This window comes from Pinus tabuliformis, chromosome 5_1, assembly GCF_031772625.1.
Source record: "Pinus tabuliformis cultivar Carrire ecotype Pingquan chromosome 5_1, CPIR1, whole genome shotgun sequence".
Classification (NCBI taxonomy): Eukaryota; Viridiplantae; Streptophyta; class Pinopsida; order Pinales; family Pinaceae; genus Pinus; species Pinus tabuliformis.
This window is the reverse complement of record NC_142305.1, coordinates 798,070,809-798,097,832: the sequence shown is the minus strand read 5'-3', so window position 1 is coordinate 798,097,832 and position 27,024 is coordinate 798,070,809.

Sequence of the window (27,024 nt, the reverse complement as noted above, 5' to 3'; positions counted from 1 at the left end):
TCTTTATCATATTCTCTATCATCAATGAAAAAGATGATACACATTGAATGGTAATTAGAGTTACGACAAAACAACCTCGAAGTCAGGGGTTCTAATAATTACTAAGGAATATATATTTTCACATAGCCATCATAATGAGTAACCACTAAGAAATCTATTTTCAAATGTCCACACTAATAAATAACTATTGAGAAATCTATTTTCGAATAGATATAATAATAATAATAAGCAGACCTACAAATGTACCTAAGGATATGCCCTAAATTACCAACAAATTAAACTGAAATCTATCTTAGGTCACTTATTTTAAAATTCAAATGATTAGGTCACTTATTTTAAAATTCAAATGATTAGGTCACTTATTTTAAAATAATTTCCATTCAAATGATTAGGTCACTTATTTTAAAATTCCACTTTTCTATATGCTAGAATGTTTTATAAGTTTTGGGCGACAGAATTATGCCCGAAATAACCAACCATTTAAACTGAAATCCATCTGGATAATTTCCGTTCAAATGATTAGATCACTTATTTTAAAGTTTCACTTTTCAATATGCTAGAATGTTTATAAGTTTTTGGCACTGGAAATATTTAAAAAATCAACAGAGTGTTACATGGGCCGAGAGGGGACCTGATTTTAAGATAAGCAGTGTAGACTTTGCTCAGACAATGAAGATGAGAGTGACACCGAAAAACAACGAGCATATAATTTAGGTTTGGTGAGACAATGAATGTCCAAAAGTCTATGTACGGGGAATCTGTTTTTAAATCTTGGCATATATTTTTCTTTTTTTTTTTTTTTTTTTTGCCATATTCTAAAAAATTATGTTTTTTTTAAAGATGAAAATTTCGAGTATATTTTGAAATAAATTGGTAAGTATCCAAGTGAAAGTTGTCAAAATCATAATTTTAGATGCTCTAAATATTTTTAGTGGTGCTGAATCCATTTCCACCATCAAAAATATGATTCAAATACTATATCTACAAGATTTTTTGATTTTTTTTAACCCAAATTCCAACCACTTTTAAATGTGGAGAAATTCCTCCCTCTATAAAAAAAAAACTCTATTTTTTATTTAAATATTCTCGACAATTCTATTAATTCATAGATCAATATTTTCATTTAAATTACTTCACATGATTTTAAATCTATGAATATACTTATTATGCATAACCAAACTAATAATAAAGTAGTTATAGAAAATATTTATAAATGTTAAAACTTTATATAATTTAAAAGAGATAATCTTTCAATGTTCTGTTTCCCTATGTTTGAAAATCATATATTCTTTTTTATTCTTTTGTATCACTAGCCTTTTAAGTGCACCTCTAATATTCGGAAAAGAAAATTGATGAAGTATATCAGAAAGTAGGATGAAAAAATGTACATTATACATATAATACAATATACAATTATTATTATTATTATTGTTTTATAAAATTGATATAGTTTTAGTAAACCAAAATAATATACAAATTGTTCAAATGCCAATATAAACTACTCATGCATATTATAGTGGGAATCATGGAAATAATGCTATTATATCACTCTATTATTCTATTTTTGACTTAACTCATTTTCTGCAAAATTGATTGATGACCATTTTGTGATAGGAGCTTGTGGGTTATTACATCACTTCATTATACAATCGATCAATTCATAATTGATATTTTTACTTAACTCATATTTTGCAAAATTGATTGATGGCCAATTTGTGAGAGGAGCTTGCAAGTTATTACATCACTCCATTATATAGTCGATCAATTCATAATTGAATTTTTGACTTAACTCAAATTTTGCAAAACTGATTGATGGCTAATTTGTGACAGGCATAAAGTAATACAATGCAACCGATTGTATATGTTACAAATGATCTTATGAGGAGGACATTGTTAACAGGTGGTCACGTCAAGCCTCGACATTTGTAGCCCTGGTGGTGGTGGCGTGCCGATATCACCACCTTGGGAACCCCAAAATCTAAAGGTAAACTGTGGAAGGGAAAATTTTGATTTTTTTTAGTGAGGAGAAATAATGCTTTGACATGGTCGCTAGATATCACTGCCTAGTAGTAGTGGCATAATAAGTAGCCTAAGAAACTAAAAAGAAAGAGAAATGACCTTAGAAAAACAAAACATTGAAAAATAAAATATTAAATGATACAATGAAGCATAGATGTTATACATATAATAATAATTTTAGTAGTAATTAAAATATATGGTTTTAATGGAGGATATGGAGAGGTATTCATATCTTAAAAAAAAATCTGAAAATAAATAAATTTTAGGGATATCCAATTTAGTAATAGACATTCTTTTTACTAACATGTGAAAGGGGTACTATGAAGTATTGGTGGTGACTTTTTTTGGTAATTTTGCATAAAGGGAAGTGAGAAGGCTAATTAACAAGCATATCCATGTTGCAACTAATCAAATGTTATGTTAGTATGAGGCCTTACTCCTTTGTAGCTTCCACCATTGGTATTAAGATCATGGTATACTAGAGCTTATATATCATTGAGGTCCACATCTCTTAACCAATGTTGGATTAATATTTTGTATATAGAGGAATTTATGTCATAGAAACAATTCCAAGAAGAATTGTGGAGTGTTATGAATGACACTTTCTTTTGGTATTTTTGCATAGAGGGAGGGATGAGAACTGAGCAATAAGCATATTCACACACAACCAATCAATTATTATATTTGTTTACATAAATAGGGCATTCCATACATGATGAACACCTTCAATAACCACTCACACAACTAGATCAATATCACAATACCAATATTTTTACATGGTTAAAACCCTTTGAGAGGGAAAGAGTCCACGATCCTAGTCAATGTAGCCACTTGAGGGGATATTATTAATGCAAAGGAAAATATTTTACATAAGAGAGTTCTCACAATCAATCATCATCCATGACCCTCCATTCCCTTAAATAGAGATAGTGGACCAATCGAGTGTTAAGTCATAGATCAATGGTTGTTAGTAACAAGGAGAATATGAGTTGTTGGATCAATGTATGTCTAGAACATATTGTGATCATCAAATTACAATGTGACTAACGCATACTAAAGAAACACACAAAGAAATGCATTTTTAATAGACACATTAGACCAAATTGAACTTAATTAACTCCTAAGTGCCTAAATATCATAACACCCCGCGCCCCCCCCCCTTAAGAACAACGTGGGATAGGATTGAAGTATTTACAAATGTGACACAATAGGAGAAGAAAGCAGGCATTAGAGCCTATCCCTCCTTAATGAAAACTTCTTGAACTCCTAACATAGATCAAACTTAACTTTTGTAAGAGACTTTGTGAAAATGTTTCCAACTTAATCATCTATAGGGAAAAAGTGCACTCTAATAACTCAATAATGAATATGTTTTTCTAATGAAGTGCATTTGTAGCTTAATGTGTTTGCTATGCTAATGTTGAGCTAGATCTTTGGCAAGCTTGATGGCACTCTAATTGTCGCACTAGAGGGCGATAGGATGCTAATGCTAGAATCAAAAATTTGAAAGGATCAATTGAAGCCATAAGATTTCTTGACTTTCTTTAACTATTGCTCAGTACTATGCTTCTATTGAAGAAAGAACAATAATCTATTTCTTTCTACAAACCCATGTGACAGGTTTGGAACCAAGACAAAAAACGTAACCTGTAGTATACTTTTCATCATCAAGAACACTAACCCAATTTGAATCTACGAAACCATCCAACAAATAAGTCCTCCCTTGAACTATAATGTATCCCAAACTGAACTATACCCAATATATCGAAATATTCTTTTTGCTGCTTTCTAATAACTTTCATGTGGTATTTTCATATACCGGGCAACAAGGCTGGCAACAAAGGAAATATCAAGAGGGGTATGAGTCAAACATAAGAGGCTACCAACTAACATACAATACAAATTGGCATCAACATCAGGTGTAGTCCAGGTTGTATTAAGTTTGAATCTAAACTAAAAGGGAGAAGGGGATAGTTTACAATATTCCATGTGAAAATGGCGAAGAAGGTCACATGCATACTTAGATTGGGAAAGATAAATTCCTTCTTTGGTTTCCAATACTTAAAGGCCAAGGAAATAATGCAAATATCCTAAATCTGTCATTTCAAACTTCTTCTTAAGTCTTGAATTCCAATGGGTTAAATTTCTAGGGTCCCAAATAGTGAGGATAAGGTCATCAACATAAATAACAAGGATTGTGAGATGGATTCCTACTTTTGATACTTGAATTTTCCGAAGTAGACTCCACAATAGACATTCTAATAAGTCGGCATTTCGAATCTCTTAAACATATTCATCATCACGATATAAGAGTCAAGGGAAAGAAGAAAGGAAGGAAATGTATAAATGCAAGAAAGAGAGGGGGAGGAGAAGGGGAGATGGGTCAACCCTAGAGATATACAAAACCTAAACCTAAAATAATGGGGACAAAAGCTAATTTTTTTGTATGAATAGTGTGTCAATGATTAATATGATAAAATTAATGAATAGAAAGGTTAATACTTAATATAAGATAGGTTAATAATTAATATTTTATTAATATATAACATAATAATATAAATCAAGATTATTATTAAAAATAATGTATATTAATATATATTATTATATAGGTTAGTATAATAATATTTAATTTAGAGTATGATAAAATGGATAATTGAATAGTGCATTTAAAGGAGGAATTTTATGGAAGGGAGGATCGGTTCATTTAATTAATTAATTAATTTTATTTATTTAATATAATTTAATAAGAAGAAAATTATAATAGAGGGAAAAAGTCGGCAGGGGGAGGAAAGAGGAGAGAGAAGTTCTAGAACAAGAGGATGGCAGTGAAAAGGGGAAGGAGGACTAATGATAAAGGTTACATAAAAGGAGAGGTCAAGGGTTAAGAAAATGTAGAGGAGGAAGAGGGAGGAGAGAAGAGGAGTCAAATAGAAGAGGGGAAGAGAAGGAGAGGAGAAAAAAGAAAAGGATAAAAAGGATAAGGAAAAAAAATAGATCAAAGGGGAAAGGACGAATCTCGATAGATGACGAGGTACTAGAACTGAGATTGATTAATTAGAGGAAGCAAATTCCTATTGATTTCAAGGCTTTCATCTCTATTCATGTCACTAGGATTTTTAGCAATTTCTAATGCTTCTCAAATTCATATTTTGAAATGATAATTTTATTTGGCAAGGATTTGGGCATCTTTAGTGTATACATGATGTTTAGTTTTGATAAAATGTTCAACTAAGACTAAGGATTTGATATGTTCATGTTTACAGATCGTTCTTTTGTTCCAGTCTTAAATGATCTCCTAGTTCACCAATGTAACATCTTGCATAGGAGCACGAAACCTTGTAGACTCGTTTTTGTTGGTGGATATGGATTTTTTCCTTGACAAACCTCATCCTCTACTTAATAGTGACCAAAGGTTAAAGGATGTGTTGATATTATTTAACTTCGAGACTCTTGCAATCTTATCGGTAACTCCTTGAATATAGGGAAAATATGCCTTCTTAGTCGAGTTGTTATTATCAAGGGAGTTAGTTTGGCTTGATATTCTTCTTGAAACTCTAGAAAAGGTTTTCTTAATGTCCCATTCCTTCTAGTCTATATTCTTGAATACCTTTTTTAGATGATCAAATTCTTGTTGGAGATGTTCGCGGTCGCAAATCCTCAAGACCGTATTGGCTAGGGTGTTTAAAATGCCTAATTCTAAAGGGGGTGGTGATGGGAATCAAAATAGAGGTAATTTTTAGTATGAGTCTTCTTTCTCAAGACTTGATGTTTAGATGAACCATCTTGCATTCAGGTAAGCAAGACATCTAATAATGGAATAATTTCATTCTCCTCAAGATCCATGGTGAATTGCATGTCCTTAGAGATACTATTAAGGTGGTCCATAAATCTGTTAAGTTCATAATCACCATGGGGCCATTTCACATTGGTTTCATCTATAAACTTATTCTATCTTGTCGACTTGAGTGGATAGGAATTAAGAGCTAGTCTCTCGAAATTTTCCACATAAAGGTTAGCAATAATGGGTGAAAGTGGGGAACCCATTGCTACTCCACTTATATGTTCATAGTATTCACCTTAAAAACTAAAGAAGGTACTCCTTAGACAAACTTTTGCCAAACTAGTAGTATTGGGATCAATAACTTCTTTGACTACCCGAATAACTTCATTTAGGGAAATTCCATAAAAATTTGGACAACATCAAAACTAACAATCTTGTCTTTCTATTCAATTAATTCATCTTTGATGATTTCAACAAAATGGGAAGAATCCTTAACAAAGGAATCATTGTTTCATAGGCTTCCTACTTTCTTAGTGTAGACATTAGGGTTAGCATGACATCTAGAGAAGTCAATGTCAAGAAGAAATCTATCCATTTTTGCATATCAAGCTCAAGGAGCTTGTTTAAGAACATAGAGATATTTCTTAAGGCAACAAACAAGGTTGGAGTCACTTTGAACATAGCCAAGAGATTGTTCCATATAGATTTCTTCTTGTAAATCCCCATGTATTAAGGTGGATTTAACATCGATATGATGGACCTCCCATCCATTTGAGGCAACAAGGGCCACAACAAGGAAGATGGAATTCATTTTGGTGACGAGGGAAGATGTTTCATCGTTGTCAATTCCTTCAACTTAAAGACTCCTTTAGCAACTAACCAAACCTTATGTCTTTCAACACTTCCATATGATGCATGTTTATTTTTGTATACCATTTACATATGACGAGTTTTGTTTCTTTTATAAGAGGCACAAATTCTCAAGTATCATTCACCATCACGGTATGCAATTCTTCATTCCCTGTTGTTTTCCAATCAAATGTTTCTGAGTCACGAGTCTATAAAACTTGAGACAAAAGAGAGGAGGCTCACTGGAACTGCGAATAAGTATGATCTTAATTTGTAGGATCATTAACAAGGTCACCGACTACTCCACATGTTGAACAAACCCATTGGGAAGTTGTGGTGTTGATGTAGGTTCATTTTTAATGGAATCATTTGGAGGAATGTGGGCAGGGGGAGGTGGATTTTCATCCTTAGTGTCATCATTTGAAGATGAAACTAGAATAGGAAGAGAATGCGGAAAAAATTCTAAAGATGGCTCACAAGCCAAAAAGGGAACAACCGTCGAATTAGGCCTATAGGCCAAGAGACCTTCATCAAATTTAACATCTCTTGTAATGATTATTTCATTGGAGTGAGGTTGAAGAAGCCTATAACTTTTTACATGTTCAAAATATACAACATAAATACACTTCTCACTTTTACGTTGTAAAGAGGCCTAGAGATCTTCATCAAATTTAACATCTCTTGTAATGATTATTTCATTGGGGTGAGGTTGAAGAAGCCTATAACTTTTTACATGTTCAAAATATACAACAAAAATACACTTCTCACTTTTAAGTTGTAATGCATTCCCTTTTTCATTAGGAATGTGAACCCATGCTACACGGCCAAATATATGAAAGTGGATTACATTTGGCTTAATGTAGTCCATGCTTTTTCTGATGCTATATCGCTTAAAGCCTTTGTGGGACTACGATTTACTATGTAATTTGCACAGTTGATTACTTTCGCCCAATAATGAAGACTTAATCCCTTAGATTGAATCATGCAACGAGACATTTCCTTTATTGTATAATTATTTCTTTCAACAACACCATTCTGTTGTGGTGAATATGGAATAGTATGTTGCATTTGAATGCCCTGTGCAATGTATCTAGTTGTGAGTTTATTGTGGACATATTCACCTCCATTATTTATTTTTAACCTTTTTAATTGATGTCCAAATCGTTTTCCTACAAGGGCCTTGTAGGCCAAGAACAAATCAAAAAGCTCACTCTTAAGATTTAAGAAATAAACCGAACTGCATCTAAAGAAGTCATCAATGAAAGTTCAGAAGTATTTGAACCTAGAGAAGGAAGGAGAATAAAATGGACCACATAAATCATTGTAAACAACTATAAAGGGGCTGAGGTGTGCCAAGATGCATGTTTGTAAAAACTATCCCTATGATGTTTGCTAAGAACACAACTAATACAAACACCATCTCTACAAGAAATGAGAGGAAGACTAATCACCATAGTTGTTATACTGAGCAATAATTTATATGATCAAATTACTTATGCCAAAGTTTGCAAAAGTGATCACTATGAGCAATAAAAACTAAGGGAAAAGATGATAACCCCAAGTTGTCAAAATTGTACGACTGGGTAGTATCATTAACTATTCCAACGACATATCTTTCAAATCCTTAATTACAACTTGGTGAGGTGAAAACTCTATTCTTTTAGCTTTAGTTGAATGAGTTATTTGATATTATGATAAAATGTTATAGGAAAAACTTGGAACACATAAGACATCATTTAAATGACCATTATCTACTTGAATTGTTCTAAAACCTACAACACTAAGAGATCTATCATCACCAACAAATATTTACTTGGTGTTATAATCATTAGAGTAGAAAAAATGGCTTTATTCTTAGCCATATGATAAGATGCTCTATAATTAATAATCCATTTATCATAAGAAGAAGTAGATGTTGCATTGAAGGAGAAACCAAAAGCATAAAGTGCATGTCCATGAGAATAAGTGTGAAGAAGAATCATGGTTGATGTTGTGCTTCTTCATTGTTGTTTCCAAGGCCTCCATCTTTTTAAATCATTTGTCTAGATGATTATCTTTCCCATAATAGCTGCAATGCCTATCAATCTTCTTACTCTTTGATTTTGGTCCTTTCTCACCATTACAAGTAGAGGCTGGTTGAGAGGGTTTGGGATCCTTATTTATCTTGTTGTTGCGAGGTTGTTGCTTCTTTGAATGCTTGGTTTTATATTTTTTTTAGGCCGCTAGGACCTTGTTAGATGTATTTGTAGCACTAATCGCTCCAACATGCAAGAACTTATCTTGTTCTCTAATTAGAGAGTCACAAAAATATTCAAGGGAAGGTTTTCTATAGTTAGACCCCAATACTTCTCTAGCGACATAAAATGTAGACATAAAATCATAATATGTAGAACCAAGCTGTGAAATAATAATATATATGCAATGTTCTTCATCTAGATCAACCTCACAATCTTTAAGGAAATGTATAAGTGTTTTAAACTTAGATAAGTAATCTTCAATGCAAGAGGAATCATCAGGAATTAAAATTATGATCTAATTTTCAAGTTGATGAGATTTAATAATATTAGGTTCACCAAATATCCTTTTTCAACTTTTCTCGGGCTTCATGTGAAGCATCAATTCCTTAAATATGAAATCGTAAATAAGAAGAAATGGACATTTTGATTCATCCACATGCTTTGTCATTCCTATTATCCAATTCGACTCTCTTATTAGCATTAGTGAGGGTTTTCTCTTGTCCCAGGTAATCTAATACAATCCTTTACTTCTTAGTACATCCTCCATGTGGGATTTCCATGAGAAGTAGTTGGTACTAGTAAGCCATATCAAAACATGTAGATAATATGGTATCAAAAGTTGGAACTAACTATCTAAATACAAAGCTCTTGAAAAAATAGGTTGTCCAAGAAAGTGGCACTAAAAAGGGACTTCGAATGTGAAAGTTATGTGATTTAAAAAAAAACCATTAATGATAACAAACAACCAAGTGACAAGTAGAAGTTGGTCCACATGGTGATGGATGTTGATAAAAAAATCTTGTTAAATTTTCTTGTAAGCTCATTTTTATAAACAAATTACTTTGTGAAGTGACAATTTTTTATAAAACAAGTGATAATCACTTTTTACAATGAAGTTACTTTATAAATGAAAGTTGCATTCAAAAAATTAAAGTTATTTTATAGTTATTCACTTTTATATGACAGATGAAATACACTTTACAATAAAGTTATGAAATAACTTAAGTTTGCATGAAAATTTCAAAAAGTAAGTTATGAAAAGAGAATTGAACTCAATACTTCTTATTAAACTAGCATTTTGTACCGATAGGCGCAAAGCAACGCCGATATGACATGCGAACCCTGAGTTCATCCCTGTTTGAGTCAAACAGAGCTTATTAGGAAGTGACAAGTGACAGAGGAGGAGTGGTATCAGAGGTATGGATATCGAAACTTTTAAAATGAGACCAGATGAAATATTTGTGATATTCAGTAGGTCCGAATAGTGACTTTTAGGTTATAAAATAGATGTGTCTTTTCATAAAGTGGTTGTAGTTTATTGATCGAAGAATTTTGCAATACCAAAACTCCGATACATATAACATTGGCCCTTTATAATAATAAACATATTATATAACCAAAGTCTGAAAATTTAAAGTGGTTGTAGTTTATCGGAAGTACAAGATCTTCTAGAATTGGCCCCCTGGATTATCCCTATAATCAGAATAAAACAAAGCAGTGAGTGTTTTATTATAATTCACACAAAGCTTAACAAATCATAGATAAAACCATAACAACAGCCTGAAACCATTAGAAAATATCTGTACATACTTTATAACAACGATCAAACCATAGTGTGACAAGTGGCAAGCGTAGATAGGTATCAAAGGTTTTAACATGGCACACTTCACAAATTTGCGATATTACAAAGTTTCGACACAACGGATGCAGAGTCACATTAAAACATTAAAAAACTAATCGCATCCGCATATGATATTGACAATCGATGATTACTAGAGGTGACACTATATGTCACATACCCCTTGAGCTTAATTTTACAATTACCTACTAGGCTCCCATTCTTTATATTTGCTTCAGTTAAAGTTAGATTCAACTAGTCGTCACAAGTATTACATGAACAAATATTTATCATGCACTAAATCAAAGTAACGAGCCATACCCCTTGGGCACAATACTACAAACTCCTTCCATGCTTTACTGGATTCATGATGTGGACTCTTAGGTTCAATAAATAGAACCTTAATACAAGCTTCCAAATCAACCCTTATGCACGTATTATAACTCAGAGGAACGATCAACCATGGGCATTCAACATGACAAGATTATGCATAAATACTTACTTCCTTTGCTACCTCAATATCAACATAGATGAAAACTTCAACATAAATATACTAAAGCTAGTATTGCCCATAACGCAATCATAGTCCTACTGCCATATTCACATGTAATGTTAACATGTGTATCTTATGTAATATGCACAATTAGTTAAAAGAGCAGCATTGGATGCATAATACATAGCATAGATAACTTGAACCATAGTTTATACAATTTTAAGCCTTAACCACAGTTACCCAATTCACATAGTTGTCTCAAGCATGATTATTCACTATCTTAAACAAAAGACAAGATAACACCAATATTGCATAAGATCCACATATTATGTTTCTTTACTAATCTTAACTGGGATTGAATTTATATGCAATGGCTGTCACATGCACTCATATATAATCATCTCATGCCCACAACTAACATAGGAAATTCTACTCAAACATAGCGGTCACATGTACATTATTCAATCACTTTATATGCAAGAACAACCTAAGCAATTTCTCTTATATGCTTCAGAATTGACAATATAGAGAGTAAGAGTCAACATACAAACATCCCATGCAAACCATATTATCTGAAAGGATGTCACTTGGAAAACCGAGCACTGCCACCCAACCTAGAACTGCCTGCTTCCAGTTCACCCCCAAGCCGAGAGTTCTTTCCATGGATCAACTACTTCTGTTGATCTCTTCAATGGGTATTTAATACCCTCTTTCATGATATGGTTTGTTTTAGTGGCGTCCCACTTTTAGGTGGATGTTTTTATCCATTTTCCTAGGCTTTTCCTGGAAAAGCTCGTCTTTATCTCCCACGAGGCTTTTCCTCATAAAAGCTTGCCTTTCTCTCCCACAAGACTTTTATGTTTTTCTTAACTTAGCATCTTTCTCCAGCTAAGTAGATTAATGGATATTTATCTCCAATCCATTAAGCTTATCTAGAATTGCATCTAGAAGTCTTATCATGAAAGAATTATCCATTCCCATTCACCAATGGGATTTTATTTGGCAAGAACCTCATCTCTTGGTGTCTCGTTTTCCAAGTGATTAATTTATCTTTATTTATTCAATAATAAAGTATTTAATTTCATTGTTACACATTAGACCTAGCTTTTCTCAGCTTAGGTTAACAAAGTTTTACATACAAGGGAGGGGTGTTACACTATATGAAAGTTGCGATATGGGCGGATGCAATATCATGATGAATTTGTTTTAATAACGGTATCGGGTTTGACACCAAATCAACGATCGACAATTTTAAGTTGTGACACAAAACAAAAGCGCCGATATGAGAATGGACGCAATATTTCAATTAATCAAAAGTTAAATTAAAATGGGTCCGTGTATCAGAGCTTTGAGCAAATTGAAGGTTTTTACAATATCAGACATGGGTGATCAGAGAAAATCGGAGATCGAAGGTGATATTATATCGATAACTGGAGGTTTTGCAATATTGCATATCAGAGTTTTGGAGTGGTATTCCTTTGAAGAGTTCCGATTTACTCTGATGCGATATATTTATAGAGTGCAGTTGATTATCAAATTAGGTCTGGGAATCGAGTGACTAAACCGCAAAAGTTCCGATGGGGCACTTTCGATGCAAGAGGAATAGTGGAAACGAAGGTTAAATGTGGCAAAGACGTGGGCCATATCAGAGGTTATGGATTATAGTGATATCAGAGTTTTGAAAGTATGCACGATAACCAAACCCCCGATGTAATATTTCTGATATATAAGTGCGCTTGGATGGGTTTTTTGTTATGATATATTAGATTGGGCCCAAACCTTTGGCCATGACCACTTTGTAATATGATTTAGGCCTAGGGCCTAGATATGGTTCTTTGTCTCGGGGGCTATGTAAGTAATACATATTGTACAACATAAAAATATTATATACAAATACAAATGACTATCTACAAAATAGAAATAAAATTAATAAAATAAGAGGATAATGTACAATCTATAAGGCCAAAGAAGATGAGAACTTCCAATCGACAATTAGATGCCATTTACAAACCAAATGTCCAAATGAGATGAAACGAGCTATGATAGGTAGATAAGAACACATCGAACTCATTTAAGCAATCCATATTATCAAAATCTAAAAGTAATAATACTAAGCAATCAATTAAAAGGGTCTCGATAATGGAATTTAAGTGAAAAATGGGGGGTTTGTGTTTTACCACAACATAAGGTAATAGAAAAATCAATTAATAAGTAAATTCTATGACTCTAAGATGTCGATGCATGGTTGATCTTGAGGTATTCACTGATATTCAAGCATTTTGGGACATATGACTTAAAATGACAAGGTTAAAGAGATATGTTATTTGATTGATAGACATATCGTCAAAATGTTTTGAAATGTTGACACCTTGAACTAAGTTATGAATTTATGAGATATCAAATTTGTAAGTTGTTCTGTATTTCATATGCATAATTGTTGTTAATCTGATAGTTTTGTCTGAATGGTGGTTTTTTGAAAGTTTAGGCAATTTTCCAAGCTTATATTTAAAAGTATTTGTTTCTTTTTTCTTTAAAAATTCATAACTTTTATTTTATTATTTTCCTTAGGAGACTCATTTTAGACCTCAAAATTCTCCTAATTCTATACATTTCGAACTCCATCTCCATTCAACATAAGTTCTTCCAAGAATGAAAAGTGGCATAGAAAGAATATCACATGAACTTTGTTGAATATTGATTTTCTCTACTTTGAACCCTCTAATGAATTTTTTTGTGATTCTCTCTTAGAACTCACTAGGCTCTTAAAGATGTGCATTGTGATTTCCCCTTGCTTGAGAGACAATTTTGTTATTCTAAACGTCTTAAAATTTTTGGATTTAAGACCTCTATGGTTTATATCTTCTAACTTAGTAATCGGAGAACCCATAGTAAAAACCATTTTTCGTCAACGTTTCAAATCCCAACAGGGATCCATCATCAGGACTTCTTTGAATGATGATAGTAGAAGAGCTTGAATGAGGGTTTTAAATAGTTTTTAATATTTTTGAGGTGAGAAGATTTAAATGGATGTCGGCCTGTTTTAATTATTTTTATTTATTATTGTCCTTATTTTCAATAAATTTTAAAGTATTTCCAAAAAACTATTTATTAATGTAATAATAAATAAATAATTTGATTATTTTAATCTTTATCATCAATATTTACTACTAAATTTATTATTAAGGGTTTAATTTAGTTAATTAATAATTAATCAAAATTATTATAATAAATATTAAATATTAGTATTAATATTCAATATATATTAATAATTATTAAATATTAGTATTAATATTTAATATATATATTTTAATAATAATATGTGAATATATAAATATTTAAATTATTATTATTAGTATATTAATATTAAATAAATACTAAAATAAAATAATAATAATAATAATATTATTATAATTAATAATAATGTTAATGTATTAATGATAATTAATAATTAAAAACTAATAATCAATATTAATAGTTAATAATTAATATTTAATATCAAATCTTAATAATTACTACCAAAAGATTATTTTTTATTAATAGTTTATTTAATTAATAGATTTATTAATAGGTCATAAAAAATAAAAAATAATAACATTTCATAATAATAATTAATGATAATAGTAGTAGCTTTTATCAAAATTATTATTGTAAATGTTACAATTCATACCTAATAGTATTGAAAATTAATGTTATGGAGAGTAATAGTCAAAGTAAAGCTACTAACTACTAATTTCTAGAATAGGAGAGAGATATCTACCCACTGAGCGCTATACCTGAGATGTATCGGTGATCCTAATTTCTCTGATTAAGGGAAGCCAGCGTCCACTAATCTCAACACCACTGTCCCTGTTGAGATTATGTGGATGTTTGATGATCTTAAGAGCTTCTCTGATCTTTCGCCTATGATGTTTTTCTTCACGTGCGATAATTGAAGCGTTTTCCAAGCAGACATGGTGCTTGGTTTTTGAGGAATGCTTTATCAAGGGCCGAAGTTCGAGACCTTTCATTCCTAATATCAGCTCCATGTTCCTTGAGTCTTGTCTGCAAGGATCGACCTGTTTCACCAATGTAACTTTTTCCACATGAACAATCTATTTTATAGACTCCCTTAAGCTGATGTCTATTAATACTATCTTTGACAGACCTCATACCTTGCCTAATAGTTCCAGGGGCTGAGAATTGCATGATTATGTTTTTCTTCCTAAGGATTTTAGAAATCTTATCTATCACTCCTTGAATATAAGGAAGAAAAACCCTCCCACACTGAGGTTGGTCTTGATCCTTAGGCTTATGAGATAACACCTTTCTTTCAGCTCTCTCTATAGCTACTTTAATTTCTTTTTCTTTGTAGCCTATACCTTTAAAAGTTGAAACTAAATGCTTCTTTTCTTCATCCAAATGCTCAGAGTCAGAAATTCGAAGGGCTCTGATGGCGAGAGTGTTTAGAACACCAAACTTTTGGGCTGGGTGATGGTGGGAATCAGCGTGGAGGTAGCTTTCTGTGTGGGTTGACTTCCTGAAAACCTTATGTCCCAAAGAGCCATCCTCCTTCCTGATGATGAGCATGTCTAAAAATGGGATGCTCATGTTTTCTTCTAGCTCCATAGTAAATTTTATTTCTGGAGAGATAGAGTTGAGGTGAATAAAAAACTTGTCAAGTTCTGTTTTACCATGAGTCCATTTTATATTGGTATCATCGACGAATCACTTCCACCAAGCTGGCTTCAAAGGGTATGATTCAAGGGCTTTCTTTTCAAAGTATTCCATGTATAAGTTGGCCACAATGGGTGAAAGGGGTGATCCCATTGCCACCCCAGATGTCTGCTCATAATATTCTCCTTGGAAGGTGAAAACAGTTGATCGTAAACATATTTCAGCCAGTCTTGCAGTTCCTGGATCAGTAACATCTTTTATAACCTGAATGGCTTCATCAAGAGGAATCTTGGTGAATAAGGATACTACGTCAAAGCTAACAAGGATGTCATCAGGGTTTAACCTCTCATTTTTAATAAGATTTACAAAATCATGTGAGTCCTTAATGAAAGAATCAATATTCCCAACAAGGGGCTTAAGGATTTTAGCAACATACTTAGCGAGCTCATAGGTTGGGGAGCCAATGGTATTAACTATTGGTCTGAGAGGAACACCCTCTTTATGGATCTTGGGTAAACCATAAATTCTTGGGATGGTTTCACAAGAAGGGATTAATTTTTTCTTTAACTTATCATCAAGGTTGGAATCTGCAATTGTCTTTTTTACTTCCTTCATAATCTTGGGAATGGGATTATTGTTCAGCTTCTTGTAACTGCCACATCTGAGGTGTTCATTCATTTTACATACATAGTCTTCTTTATCCAAGATCACTGCTGCCCCTCCCTTATCTGCCTTAAGAACCACAATTTTATCATTGTTCTGCAAGGATTTAAAGGCAATTTGTTCTTCTTTTCTTAGATTACTTTTGGGAGCTTTGGCTTTTCTCAAAATGAGGGAAAAATCCTGTCTTGGTGCTTCCTTATCCTCCAACGAAAGGTGTTAGCCGGAAAACTAGTGTCCATGCAGAGATGCTAGTCCCACTAAGATGGGTAGATATCTTAGAAACAAACAAACTAAATTTACTTGTGTTTTCCTTATGAGAGATAGATGAGAGAGAAGCAGAGAGTACCAACCTCAGTCTTTCGCTAGTCTCCTTGCTTGTTTCCTGTCTCCCTTGATAGAGCTTTCGCCACTCCTGCCTCACTTGTCCCGCTTCAAAGAACACCTATAGAGTCAAAGCAATAAAATACCATCAAAGCATAGAGATCTATAACCATAAACAATGTAGGATCAGATGTACATTAACCATATAAATGCATTTACAAATGCAAGATTCATAGATATACAAGCATATGGAGGAAAACTCAAATAGCTTTATTGATAGAAGTAGTAGAAGAGAGTATTACAACCAAGCTGTCTGATCCAGCATCATCCTCCTAGCATGAAAGCCCTCTTCACGTCATACAAAGCAAGATCACCCAACAATACAATGTCTTCAAAGAGAAACCAACAACACTTCCTTGCAAATTACAAAATTCCAGCCCCTGGATCTCTAGGATGAGGGATCCATATATAGATGTTTGCAGGAGAGTGAGCCAGCTTCTGGGATTTTGATTAGTGTCATTTCACTGATAGTTCTTGGTTCCACTTAGAGATTTCATGATCTCTTACTCATCCCTGGGCGAATTCAGAGAGGCAAGTTTCATATGAGCAGTTTCTAGAAGATTCTTTGGGTTTCCACCTAGCAAACTGCTTCTGTCATTTGTATGCTCTCGCTCATCGCACCCTACAGAAGGGATTTTCAGTATGCATCGCACTGCCCATGTGTAACAGGTGAGATGCATCACACCCTCAGCATGGAGCAGTCTGTATGGTCCAGTTTTGATCAGTTTTGAGCAGTTTTTTAGGGAGAACTTCCGGGGAAATGATGTAATCATCTAACCTTGTTCCTTTAGGGCATGAAACAACAATTTTAGGGGTTTAGAAGCCCTTGGTTTATGGACATATGTGATTGGTGTTTCAGTGCCCAAATATGTCTATAACAGTTGCCCCCTAAAGCATGAGGTCGTAAATCTTTTGATGTCGGGTGAAATGCTTTATCATGAGGATCCGAGGTTTTTCAAACTGGAAGGTGACCTGTAATAAGATACAATACAATACACTATCTTCATAATATTTTCATGATCTAGCTGAGGCGGGCATTCCCATGCTCAGATTTTTATAAATTCATTTTCATGTACATAGGACAGACAATCATCTGTGTGGCAGACTGATGATTCTGGTAGAGCCATCATCCCTTAGCTTGGATGATTATCTGTGCAGCAATGATGTACATTTGATGTCTTTATTTTCCTGAATATATCGCAGCCCGGATGGATGAAACTAGATCCGGGGTCTTCAAACTCGTTCAATCTTCGCCCGAAGTACAAGTCGATCCATGTGAAAAGATGTTCTGATGTCGAACATGGAAAGACATCGCCTGATTACCAGCCAATGATGTAAGCTGTTAACAGGCGCGAGAGGAATCACCGATAATGATAATGACCCTCAAGGTACTGCAGTACAATTCACGTGGTGCGAATACATGAGTTGATGTTGAACACCACGCAAAATCTTTCGGTCGAAGGCCATTGATGTAAACTTGTCGCCGAAAGTGAGAAACTTGCCATTGAGGCATGCAAGCTTCAAAGTACTGAAAGGGTTGTTCCTAAGTCAACTTCTTGGATAATGAGCTGATGTCGACAAGAAGTGACTTATCGTAGGAGGGCCTTAATGAATCCCACATCTACGACACAGAATGGAGCAAATGATTTTGTGGAGGTGAAAACGATATGATGATACAAGGTTCAGGGTGGCGGTCATGAAAGAATGGAGCGTTAAGGTATTGCAGCGGATGAGGCGTTAGCTAGGTTGGTGAATTCTCTGAGCAACTTCTCTTGAACATATCGGCGACACTGAAATGGATTGGTAGCGTTAACCCCAAAATCGATGGTATGGCAGACCAATGGTGATATGACCGATGAACGGAATAACCCAACCCGACTCAATCATGGTGATGGAGTGAAAGTGTCATGTTTAAGAGCGACCTGCTACCAATGAAGTTATTCAAGTTTTCTTCCCTTTTTCCCCAGTTATTGCTGACCATGACCTCTTTATTTTTTTCAAGCTTGAGGAGGATAACATATGCTTGTTCTATAATTTGCCCTTTGGGCAAACCTGTTGCTATGTTTTAACGAGCCTAGCGACATTGAAACTCATTCTTGTCTGCATGGACAAGTTTGTCGCTATTGTTTTAATGAGTTTAACGACAGAGATAACTCGTTGCTTTTCAATTTTAGAGAGTATAACAAGAGATGGAAAGGCAACTCCAGTAGTCCTTTTTCGTAATATAATCCCTTAAGTCTGAAAAAGTATAAAATAATACGAAAGGGATGACTTTTCGATAGTTTTAACGAGCCGAACAAGACAAACGCTCGATCTTTTTGTGTAATGATCCCTCAGGTCCAAAAAGATTAAAATCTAGAGGAGGGATGGCACTTCCGATCGCTTTAACGAGCTGGAGAGGCCAATTGCTTGGCAATCTTTTCATATTTTACAAGTCAGATGAAAAGAGCTTAAAGGAGACTCGTTTTTTGAGGAACGAGTGATGTTTTTGGATAGCAACTGGTTCTAGGTAAGGTTTGGAACTTTTTAATCACGACAGTGTAAAGAAGGTGGCTAATAGAATCACTCGTCGCAGCTGTTGCTTAAAAGGGTAAACAATCAAATGGAAGCGTATGATCGGCTAAAAAAGAGTGGAGGTGATGGTAAGAACACGACCAAGGTTCAAAAGTTGACAATTATGCGATCGCAATGGTTATTTACCGAAGGTGGGTTCATTTTTTAATGAGCATGAACTCTGGGGGAGCATTTCCTCATTGCTAAGTTTATTTTTTAACGAGCTTGAACTTCGCGTAAAACTGCTCGTGCCAGTCGTATAATAAGGATGTCTCATCGATAGGTTCATTTTTTAGGGAGCTTGCCCCATTCGAAACTTTGCTTCGGAGCCTTTCGTATGCAAGCTAGGAACGACCAACCTACGAGTTTAAAGGGTTGAGAACCTACAAACTAAGAAAATAAAAGGTTGTTTTTCACTTGCATGAAAAAGGTTTGCATGCCCCCAGGTATAACAAAGTAGAGTTTCTAGGTTACCATACGGAAGTTCTTGCATTAGTAAGATTGTTCCATTCGCGTAGAAGACAAAACACTTCCTTGGCTTCGTCCATCGAAATGGACAAGGGTGACTGTTGTCAGTGCCAGTCACATAACCTTTGACGGGGGAATCCTTTTCTAGTCTAAATCCATTTTCCTAAATGGACAGGGGTATCAGACTAGTCATATATCCCACGTAGAAACCTACCTTATATCTGGGGTTTCCTGTCGAAGCAGACTAGGGCGCATGCCCCTTGGGTTTCACTCACAATCACCGAATCACTCACTCTTATCAGGTGGACGGACTGGAGATTGATGAGACATTCCTTGTGCAAAAAGACCAGTTAGGGATGGCATTTGACTAGTAGCTGTGTTTGAACCAGGGAATGAAAGCTGGTCAACTAGGTGGACCACTCTGCCTTCATGCGGAAAACACATCACTCGAAAGAGTGAGGAAATAATAACTCCCATGCTATAAATGTAGTCACGCCCAAGGAGTAGATTGTAATCTAGAGGCCCTTGGACTACCATCACGTTTAGATGAACGGTTTTCCTTCTCAAAGTTATAGGCAAATTTGGAAGGATCCCCAACGGTCGACTGGTTCCTTTGTTGAAGCATGTCAGATTTCAAATCTCAGGCAGAAGCGATGGTGAACCAAGTGCTTTCCAAGTAGTTGAGGAAAGGATACTCACAGAAGCCCCTTCATCTACGATAGTACCAACCATGATCATTCTGTAAGCTTGTATTATGATTTAGAATGGTACATTAGATGGCAGGCGGGGTCTCCCTAGTAGATTCCAATCGAAGGAAATGACTAGATTGCTTGGAGGAGGGACCGAATAAATGGCCGAATAAATATCTGACGAACTTCCTTCCTGCGGTAAAGGAACGGGTAGATTGCCCCCATGTTCATCGGATTTTGTGTTAACAAAAAGAATTTGAACAGTGTCGTTCTCATCCTCTTTGGTGACTGTATCATCTGAAGGTGGACCTTCTGAAGACAAGACTGGGTCGATTGCCATCTCGACCTGTTGACTTTGGTCTGGTGTGGAATCAGAGGGTTTATCTTCAGTGATAGGTGTTTCGACCGACAACAACGGTGTGTCAGCCGGATTTTCAACTAGCGATGGACTTGGCGAGAGTTTCTTGTATCCAGGAGGAAGTCACTGCGGTGAAGCAGGACAGTTATCCAAGACTCTTTTAGCTTCGTCTAGGAAAGGAAAATGGTGGAGGGCATGATTGCCTTCACACAGTCTACAAGGAAATTTAGATCTTCCTTTCTTTCCATTGGCTTCATTTTCACTAGTTGATGGTGTGATTTCAACATGATCGTCAGAGGTTGAAGACACTGGATTGTGCAAGTGGGGAGACCAATCCCTCAGGATCCGTGGGATGCAGGGACAATCTTGATGATAGTGGTCTCCCTTACAAATGACACGTGGAGATTTATGTTTGAAAGGTGCAGTGTGTGGATTTTCGCCAGATAATGCATGGTTGCCCCCTTTTGTCGTTGGCTTCTTCTTCTTCTTATCCTTCCTTTTCTTCTTCTTCTCAGTTAGTTTTTAGTGTTACTAGTTTCACCAAGCAAAGATGAAGAAGGAGAGGGAGAAATAAACGAAGTAGAAGGTGGGGGATCGGCTTCAGGATCATCTGGTTGTTGATTTGATTGCTGAGGAATTACGGTGTTTTGAACGATAAAGGTCGAGAAAATCCATACTGGCAGGCCAATTGTGAGTCCTGGAAGGGACAATGTAGCCATGTGTGGAGCACCAACGTCCCCCCAAGAGGAGAAGGGACTAGGATTTCCCCCAAGGGGAAATCCTTGATTGGTAGACTCCATTTTCTCAACCTAAGACCAACGAGGGAACAATGACGTTATTCCGACTAAAATAAATTTTATGACGCTTTGACACAACTTGCTTTTTCAATTTTTAAGAGTCGAGAAAAAGCTAAAGATGACTCTAGTCGCCTTCGATTTTTAATGAGCTTGAAGTGACAAGTGCTCAGATGGACCTTTTCTTTTAGGGAGTCTGAAAAGGAACGAAAGTGACTTCTCCAGAAATCTAGACAGAGGGATTACCAAACCAATCGCAAAACTACAGAATACTTTTTACGGTACGACAGTCAATCTTCCCGAATGCTGTGTTCAGTGCATTGCGATCGATAGGGCGGTAGACACAACTTGCTAAGGATAAAGGATGTAGCCTATTGTGGTCTCCCAATATATACTCGACGGTACATGGGAGCACAAGTCCGTATTGGCACTTGTCTCAAAGAGGAGGAATCACCCAAACTACGATGAAAGCGATAGTTACCAGGCTTTACGACGCCGGAATACATCTCTAGCCTAGACTTCTAGATGTTGTGCGTTAGGTTCCAAAGCGTTTTTATGTTCATTGAGGTTTATTTTACAGTTGATCTTTCTTAAGAAGTTTGCCTTTAAGGTTCACCGCGTGATGTAGATATACAATTCTTAAATATGTAATCTAAGATGATAAATAATCGTTTACTTTCTTTTTGCAATGAAAATCCTAGCTACTAAGGAAAGAGAAATGAAATTCTTTCAACATAGAGCAGAGAGCACACACTAGATGCACTTTTCCTAAATCAATTTCAGCATGCAATCTACATGCAAATGCACATGCATGTATTGTTTTTCAGTTTCCTTAATGTGAGAATGACAAAAGGAAACTAAATACAGGTCTGAACTATCTTCTTTCAAAGCGACAATACTAACAATTTTCTCTTCAAAAAATGAAAGGAAGGCTAAGATGACACTTTGCGATTTCGAATTCAAAAAATGAAAGGAAGACTAAGACGACACTTTGCGATTTCGAATTCAAAAAACGAAAGGAAGACTAAGATGACACTTTGCGATTTCGAATTTAAAATTGCTTTCGACACTTGAAATACTATTAATTCAAATCAAATACAATGGCAAAAGTGTAATCGACTATCTAAAAGAGGAAGACTTTACAACACTCTTTTTCTTGACTGAAAATGACACTTGCAACACTTCCAAATCAAAAGACGACAATTTGATTAAGCTACTATTTGCAAAGGAGAACTGTAAATGATGAAAAATACATAAAAAAACATTCATAATTCCTTATTAGTGGAGGCTGAATAATGTAAAGGAATATGGTTTCGACAGTGATATACTGATGATAGACAACAAAACTACTGAATAAAGCTGAAGACAATGAAGAAAAAACCAAAATCTGGAGGCATAAATAGTCTTACTCAATCATCGCACCTGTAACACAGGGAAACATGGATGCGTCTCACCTGCAACACACGGGAGGTGTGATGCATCCAGATTTCCAATGAGAGATAGTGCGATGGTCTAGGGACGAGACTGAGCTTGGTTTTCACTCACAGTTTGTAGCTAAGTTTAGGGATTTAGGCTGAGCTAATGATAGTTAGTAAACACAAAGTATAGGGGCTGATCTAATGAGGTTATTTGAGCTACCACCAGGGCACTTAGGATGTTTTCAAGTCAGATGTTCAGTTCATAAACCAACTCGGAGATTGACCGAAGCAGCGTTGATCTACTTTGCAGTTGCATAGCAAAAGCAGTTCGAAGGCTAGCTTGCTTAACTTCAGGCTCCATGTGTGGTTTATAAAGAAAACAACAGTAACAAAACAAACAAACTATTCGATCCCCAGTCGAGTTGCCATTTTGTTATTGGGAAAACTAGTGTCCATTCAGAGCTGCTAGTCCCACTAAGACGGGTAGCTATCTTAGAAACAAACAAACTAAAGTTACTTGTGTTTTCCTTTATGAGAGATAGATAAGAGAGAAGCAGAGAGTACCAATCTGAGTCTTTCGCTAGTCTCCTTGCTTGTTTCCTCTCTCCCTTGATAGAGCTTTCGCCACTCCTTCCTCACTTGTCTCGCTTCAAAGAACACCTGTAGAGTCAAAGCAGCAAAATACCATCAAAGCATAGAGATCTATAACCATAAAAAATGTAGGATCAGATGTACGTTAACCATATAAATGCATATACAAATGCAAGATTCAGAGATATACAAGCATATGGAGGAAAACTCAAATAGCTTTATTGATAGAAGTAGTAGAAGAGAGGATTACAACCAAGCTATCTGATCCAGCATCATCCTCCCAGCATGAAAGCCCTCTTCACATCATTCAAAGCAAGATCACCCAACAATACAATGTCTTCAAAGAGAAACCAACAACACTTCCTTACAAATTACAAAATTCCAGCCCCTAGATCTCTAGGATGAGGGATCCATATATAGATGTTTGCAGGAGAGTGAGTTAGCTTCTGGGATTTTGATTAGTGTCATTTCACTGATAGTTCTTGGTTCCACTTGGAGATTTCATGATCTCTTACTCATCCCTGGGCGAATTCAGAGAGGCAAGTGTCATATGAGTAGTTTCTAGAAGATTCTTTGAGTTTCCACCTAGCAAACTGCTTCTGCCATTTGTCTGCTCTCGCTCATTGCACCCTACAGAAGAGCTTTTCAGTATGCATCGCACCCCCGTGTGTAATAGGTGAGATGCATCGCACCCTCAGCATGGAGCAGTCTGTATGGTCCAGTTTTGACCAGTTCTGAGCAGTTTTTCAGGGAGAACTTCTGGGAAATGATGTAATCAGCTGACCTTGTTCCTTTAGGGTATGAAATAACACTTTTAGGGGTTTAGAAGCCCTTGGTTTATGGACATATGTGATTGGGGTTGCAGTGCCCAAATATGTCTATAACAAAAGGTTATTAATCCCATCTTCTATGCTACACATCATATTCTCAATAGGTAGGTTTTTAGGAGCAATTGCAAACCCTAAACCTTTGCTAAGGACACTCATGATTTCCGGATCTAATTCATGGGAAGACAGATTAACCACTTTTTTTCTCAGCTCTTTTACTGAAGAAATGCTGGCTTTTGGGTTGTCCTTGTCACCGTCACCGCCTTTTATTTTCTTACTGGTCATATGCTCACTTGTTTTTTGGATTTTATTCACTCCTTCATTGACAATCTCACACGGTTCTCTACTTACCAAAGCATTCTCATTATCGTCCTCATTATTGTTGATGCCTGAAGTCCGTGAGAATGAATCATTTTCGTTGTTGCTGCCTGGAGGCCGTAAGTCATTGCTGTCTGATTGATGAACATTGTTGCTGATGATGCCCTCGGTGACTAAACAATGTATGTCGTCTGAACATATGGTGCTACCTGCGTTATGCGTAGTCTTGATTAACTCATTTGTTACACCTCCGCTGTCTGAGCACATAGTGCTGCCTACCCCATGCGTAGCCCTATTATTTAACGGATTTTCTTCATCTACAATGTCTGAGCACCTAGTGTTGTCTTCACTATGCGTAGTCAACGGATTTGATTTATCTCTGCTATCTAGAAACCTCTTATTGTCTGGAAACCTATTGCTGCCTTCGTTATGTGTAGTTCTTAACGGATCAGCTCTAACCTTCAACGTACTTTCTTCTTCATTCGTTCAGACATCAGTACACTCGGTTTTGCCTTTGTCTAAGCTTCCGTTTGACTGACTCAAATTGTTTTCTATTTCAATTGCTGTTAACAGGTTTTTTAAAACGCTTGCCGTCGTTTTTATGGATCCATTAGACCTCGCAGAGCCTGATGCTTCTCAACCTGCCGAATTTTTGATGGTATCTTCCGTTTGGATTATCTTCTTTACTTCTGTAATACGACTTGTTGAATCTATTAACTAAATTAAACCCTTAATAATAAATTTAAAAATTTAGTAGTAAATATTGATGATAAAAGATTAAAATAATCAAATTATTTATTTATTATTACATTAGTAAATAGTTTTTTGGAAATACTTTAAAATTAATTGAAAATAAGGATAATAATAAATAAAAATAATTAAAACAGGCCGACATCCATTTAAATCTTCTCACCTCAAAAATATTAAAAACTATTTAAAACCCTCATTCAAGCTCTTCTACTATCATCATTCAAAGAAGTCCTGATGATGGATCCTTGTTGGGATTTGAAACGTTGACGAAAGATGGTTTTTACTGTGGGTTCTTCGGTTACTAAGTTAGAAGTCTTAAAAATTTGTCAAAATTTATCTTTTTGCATCAAATAGCAACTTGATTTTCCTATGTCGTATCACCCCAAATTTGTTTTTCATCGTGACATGTTGCATATCACATTTGATTTGTCTTTTGTCATGACACAATGTGTTGAATTCAATTTGTCCTTTATTTTATGACACAATGTAACTTGTTGTAGTCACAACACATCATTGTACATTTTCATTCATGAAGATAAAGGGAAACTTCCAAGTGAAGCATTTTCTTCTTTGCAACATGGTGTATATCACACATCAACTATTTTTAGTTGTGATAGATCACATCATGGTAAACTTCCATTCATCACAATAAAGGGAAATTGCTAAAGTGAATTCGTTTCTTCTTTTTTGAAGACATACTTCACTGGAATGTTTTTGTTTGTTTGTTTGTAGTGTTCCACACTCATAATTCCTTTGCTTGCATTGTTCCACACCATTCCATATCGACTAAAAATTTTTTGTTGCAACACCCCATGTCAGACTCAAATCTATCTTTTATTACAACACATTGCATCACATAAAATATTATTTTGCTTGATACATTACACTTCTTCAAAGTTTCAACTATTAAGAACTATAATGAAACAAAGTCAACTATTGTCAACAATAATTAAAAAAATCAATAATAGTCAATAATATTCAATAATGATCAACGTTATCAACATAGTCTACTATACTCAACCATAGTCAACCATCATCAACCATTGTTTATCAAAGTTAACCAAAATCAATCTACACACAAACATAGTTAACCATTATGATCTCTACTCAACCATAATCACTTTTAATTAACAATAGTTAACATTTGACATAATCAAACACTATAAACCATATTTAATTATAATAAACCACAATCAACCAAAGATAATGATATTTCATCTACAATCAACCATACTTAACCATTAAAATCTTTAATAGATCAAAGTCAACTATTGTCAATAATAGTCAACCATCAACAACCTTATCAACATGTTCTACTAAAGTCAACAATCATCAACCATTAATAACCAAAGCTAACCAAAAATCAACTTACAATTAACCATAATTAACCATTGTGATCTCAACTCATCCAGATTCAACCATCATATTCAACCATGGTCACTTTTAGTTAACAATAGTTAATCTTTGAAACACCTAAACATGTTTAGCCAACCAAAACATTTTTATGATAACATAGAGATATTAAAAATTATGGATGTGAGAAGTGGCATTAAATTTTGTCAAA